This window comes from Oryzias melastigma, linkage group LG9 (assembly GCF_002922805.2).
Source record: "Oryzias melastigma strain HK-1 linkage group LG9, ASM292280v2, whole genome shotgun sequence".
In the NCBI taxonomy this organism is placed as follows: domain Eukaryota; kingdom Metazoa; phylum Chordata; class Actinopteri; order Beloniformes; family Adrianichthyidae; genus Oryzias; species Oryzias melastigma.
In genome coordinates, this window is record NC_050520.1 from 23,864,218 (window position 1) to 23,869,953 (window position 5,736).

The 5,736-nt window shown below is 36.5% G+C and overlaps 1 long non-coding RNA gene across 1 annotated transcript; it reads left to right on the forward strand.

Annotated features, from left to right (window-relative positions):
- Window positions 1–1,183: 1,183 nt before the first annotated feature.
- Window positions 1,184–2,292, forward strand: LOC112148227. The gene is made up of 2 exons (XR_002919598.2): window positions 1,184–1,579; window positions 1,687–2,292. It is a non-coding gene; the product is annotated as an uncharacterized LOC112148227 (long non-coding RNA).
- The last annotated feature ends 3,444 nt before the right edge of the window (window positions 2,293–5,736 follow it).

The window sequence follows — 5,736 nt, forward strand, 5'->3', positions numbered from 1 at the left end:
ACTCGTGCTTTTAAAGGGGAGGCGGGACTATGTTTTTCTGCAATTTGATTGGTTGGACTGTCACATCAATCAAACGTGGCTCTAATTGGATTGGATGTTGGGCCGACACCGCAGACGGATGTAAATAAGACAGATAGAGAGACCGCAGTGTGCGCGGCTTTCTCTCATTATACTTTATACTTTATAATCCGTGGATTTGGGGGGAAAATGGCAAGTCTTTCCGAGTCAGAGGGCTAAAGTCCGAGTCAAGTCACAAGTTATGTATATCAAAGTCCAAGTCAAGTCACGAGTCAGAGGTAGGAAAGTCCAAGTCGAGTCTAAAGTCGTCAAATTCATGACTCAAGTCTGACTCGAGTCCAAGTCATGTGACTCGAGTCCCCACCTCTGGTTAAAAGTCATGCAACATTCCTCCTTTTTCAGCTTCCACCAGTTTGTCCTCTTCTCTGCCTTTGCCCTCTCTTTCTTCACCACCACAGTCATTCTACACACCACCATCCTGTGCTGTCTGGAAACACTCTCACCAACCACTACTTTACAGTCACTGATCTCCTTCAGATTACACCATCTACACAAGATGTAGTCTATCTGTGTGCTTCTACCTCCACTCTTATAGGTCACTCTATGTTCCTGTCTCTTCTCAAAGAATGTATTCACTATCGCCATTTCCATCTTTTTTGCAAAATCAACCACCATCTGTCCTTCTACATTCCTCTCCTGGATACCAAACCTGCCCATCACCTCCTCATCACCTCGGTTTCCTGCACCAACATGACCATTGAAATCTGCACCAATGACAACTCTCTCATTTCCAGGGATGCTCATCATCACTTCATCAAGATCCAACCAGAACTTCTCCTTCTCTTCCAGCTCACATCCTACCTGTGGGGCATACCCACTAACAACATTGAACATGACACCCTCCATTTCTATATTCAGACTATATTCATCATCTGACACTCTTTTTACCTCCACAACACTCCTAACAAACTCCTCCTTTAGGATAACTCCTCTTCTATCCTAACTTTCTCTTCTCATCTCCACCATGATAGAACAACTTGAACCCTGCTCCTAAACTTCTAGCCTTGCTACCTTTCCACCTGGTCTCCTGGACACACAGTATGTCTACCTTTCTCCTCTGCATCATGTCCACTAACTCTCTACCCTTTCCTGTCATAGTTCCAACATTCAAAGTCCCAACTCTCAGTCCAACACTAGTGACTTTCCTCTTTTTTTTCCTATGTTTAAATGCAAAACACATTTTCCCATACTCACATTTGGACAAATGTATTTTTGTTTTTGCATTAGTGTGACGACATTGACACAAGGAGGAGCGTGTTCCCAAAAGTTTGGCGATCTACTTGACGGAAGATCCAGACTCTTTCTTCAAGGAAAGTTTTGTAAGTTTATCTTTCTTTATTACCCAGCTTGAAATAGACCATTTCACACCAAAATGTTGTTTGATGAGACACTGTAATCAATTGGTTCAAACCTATGTCTTATTCTTAAGAATGCATCATGTCTGGATCATCTGAAGGTACTCATAAGAACCTGACACTGGAGGTCACTTTTTAATGACCAGGTTTGAATGTTTAGAGATTGTGGTCACTTTTGCTTTTGGAGAAGTAAAACAAAAATGGAGCCACTTGTAGATTTATTTGTTTTTAATAGTTATTTGTTGTGTTTCAGACCTCTTCCACTGAAAACGACATCGCAGAAAGCATTCCAGCTACAGTCGGCCATCTCAGAAGAAATGGGATTGGATGTTGCCGTTGTAATTGAAGGTGTCCAAGACCTCAGGAACATGCATTAGACACATTAGAAGAACTCATTTTCTACCAAACTAAATTGTGGTAATTGGCTTTGAGGTCTTTTGAATTCCTACAAATCCTAAAGTTTTTGCCATTTATTTTTCTCCTTTTTTATTTCCCCTTTTCAAGATCTGCTTAAAATCTTGTAGAGTGAAACTGGTTTTAGTGTAAAGTCCACATTTTATTTTTTTTTAAAAAGTTTATACATTACAAATTGATTTTTAAACTGTCAGGGTATGCATCTTCATGTATTGGGACTGAGTTTTATCCTCAGTTTATTTTTACGTATTTTCATTTTTCAGAAGTGCTTCTATTTTTCTTTTATTTTGAAATATTAATTTTATATCTAAAGTAAATTGTATGTTGGCACACTTTTGAAAGGGTTTCCTTGAACATGTAATTGTATTTTTCAGAACTGCATTTCAGAGACTAAATAATGTTTGTTTTGCTGTACTTGAATATAAATAAAATTGAGTTCATCAAACCTATTTTTATTTGATGACATTATTGTAACACTTTCACTTCCACTGAATTGAATTCAGTTGAGTTGGTTGAAATCAAAACACTTCTCATAAGACGAAGTAAATAATTTAAATTAATTAAATGACTTTATTTTGAGATGAACTAACATAAATCATTTATGTTTATTAAATGCAATTTTTTCCATTTACAGTAACTATACATAGGTTGGTTGGACTAACTCAAATTCTTTACATTGAATAAACGTGTACAATTTGAGTTCACTTTACACTTATTTATTGGATGGAAAACCTGCCCTTAATTAAATTGAGTCCATCCAATGGATCATTTCTTTGAGTGTATTGCTTAAACAAATTTACATAATACTGATTATCAACTGCTAAGAGCAAACTTAATATTTACTTACTATTACAAGGAGGTTGCCACATTACTTACTATTACAAGGAGGTTGCCACAGATAACTCCTGGTAACAGTGATGAACACTCTGAAAAATATGTAGACAAATACATTAGATTAGCAATAAACTTACCAGAATACCTGGTCATCAGAAGTGTCAAAATTGCATATGACGAAATTTAAAAATATCAATTATATTTACATTAACAGGGAAAAAAACAAGGCTGAATTTGTCAAATACAGTATATGATATAATTAAGAAGGTATAAAACATACAATGTATACTTCAATACATACTTTTAATTGCATGACATTACATCATATTTAACCAAAACATCATGATCTAAAGAAGGAATTAGAGGTAGAACAAAATAAAATGTATCAATGTCAATATTGGGCAGGAAAGGGGGTTATTGCTAATGATAATGGGTCACTCAAACTTGAACGCACATTAAATACACCCGGGTAATGCAGCAATGTGCATCTTGGCCACCGAGTTACATGTGGCCAATATGAATTTCCATCAATTCTTTGTTCTTGGACGCATTTAAAAATGTGCGAATAACAGCAATTTTTTGTGGGTTTTCAGCTTTTAGATGACTTTTGGGCTGGAAAACCGTAACTATCTGGCAACCCCGGACACTGCTATTTTGCTGCCGACTTTGCATCATGGCGTCTCTTTTGTTTTTGTTTTTTTGGCGAACCCTCTCAAAGTACATAAACAGATCAATCTCTTCCTCATGTAAACGAGTTGTTCTTTCTAAACCTTACCGACTCAAAAGCAGCATTCCGCTAGTTAAGCTAGTTAAGGTAGTCCGACTTTTTTAAAACGAGAAACACGAGCCGTTTTCACTATTGCCATAGTTTTACGTAAAACCGCGCAACTTCACGGACTGCGCCGAAGTGATGCTACTAATAGGAACATGAGGATACCCGAAAATCAAAGGATACTTACCAGGAATTAGTTCTATTTTCAAACCCGAAGTCCGACGTGCAGCTTCTGATAGTGCGGGAAGGAGACATGGAGGAAGGGAGAGACCGTTGAACCACATGCGCATGCGCACGGGGAGGCGGACAAAATAAAACTTAATAATTTTGAGTTAATGGATCAGAGGCTCTTTGCTATTAAATAACTTTAGTTAACATGAATGAGATATAAATAATTTTCTGATTAACTACTAAATTTGAGTTGAATTAAATCTAAATGTGTCACCTTTAAGAGGGGCTTGAATCATTTTTTTGAGTGCTACTGTCAAGGATCACCCGGACTCCCTCCTGTCACACCTTGGACAAACCATCTGCCATCCAGGATCTCAGCTCGAAATAAAACCCCTTTCTCTCAATCCGTTGTCCTGCATTTGGGTCCTCCACCTCAAGTTCTCAACAATTATATTGAGATGGATAAAACATCAAATTGAGTTAGATAAATATATTAAATTAAGTTGGATGTATATAGTATTTACAGTTAGAGAAACATGAAATTTAGTTAGAAAACTATATTAAATTGAGTTGAATGAACAAAATAAATTATGTTAGACCAACATATAAAATGGTTGAACATAATAATCTAGGTTGAATGAACTTAATTCAGGTATATGTAGTCAACTGAAGTGATTTGTTTTACGTTGGATGAACTTTTTTCTTTTTAGAATGAAGACAAGAACATGAGGAACACCAGGAAATGAAGACACTCTTTTTTTCTACAGGACTTAGATTTTATTTACATTGGCTGAGACTCAAAACTTTAGGTTTTTATTACCAATAAAATACAAACAACAACAAGAACTGTCAGTCAGACCTCCCTTCATTAACTCTTACAAGACAAGAACATGAGGACCACCAGGAAATGAAGACTCTTTTCTTTTCTTTTCTACAGGTCTCTTATTTTATTTCATTTTGCTGAGACTCAAAACTTTAGGTTTTATTACCTGAAACATACAAATAACAACAACAACAAATACAAGCGCAAACAATAAACGAATCTCTTTGTTCTGAATTAAATTTCATCCTCTTCAACACTTATTCATCATTCTTTACTTTTCCTACTTTAACCTTTATTGTCTTTCCATCTTTACAAATCTGCTTTAAGTTTTCCTTCGTATTTTAACTTGAGAACTTTCACTAAATTAGTCCTTGCCTTATTTACAATTGAAAGGCTTCTCTCCTGTGTGAATTCTCGTGTGCCCTGAGACTAGACAAATCACTGAAACTTTTATCACATTCTTTAGACGAAAAAGGCTTCTCTCCTGTGTGAAATCTCACGTGTCTTTTGAGATTAGATAGATGATTAAAACTTGCATCACATTCTTTACAGGAAAATGGCTTCTCTCCTGTGTGGATTCTCATGTGTGTTTTGAGAGTAGATAAATCACTGAAACTTGTATCACATTCTTTACACAAAAATGGCTTCTCTCCTGTGTGAGTTCTTGTGTGTGTTTTGAGATGAGATATTTGTCTAAAACATTTATCACAATCCTTGCACGAAAAAGGTTTGTCTCCTGTATGAGTTCTCATGTGTGTTTTGAGATTAGATATTTGTCTAAAACCTTTATCACACTCTTTGCACGAAAAAGGTTTGTCTCCTGTATGAGTTCTCATGTGTGTTTTGAGATCAGACTGTCGACTGAAACTTTTATCACATTCTTTACAAGAACAGGGCTTCTCTCCTGTGTGGATTCTCATGTGGATTCTTAACTTACATTTATAACCAAAACTTTTACCACATTCCTCACAGACATAAGGTCTTTCATCAGACTTATTTCTCATGTGGACAGACACATCTTTTGGAATTTTTGTTCTTTTTCCAGACCGTTCAGAGGAAAGTTGCTTTTGTTTTGGGGATTGATTGCGTTTCTTAGCTGAAGTTGTCATCTTGAATTTTTTTCTAACATCAGAGTCACACTGACATTCTGACATGTGAGAGCTGACCACACTTTGGACATGACTTCTGTCTCTTCTCTTCCTCTGATCTCTGTTCTGTGGCTCTGTCTCTTTATTCTGACTGATGGAGAAGGCTTCTTGCTCCTCTCTAAACTGAGGAGGTTCTTGCTC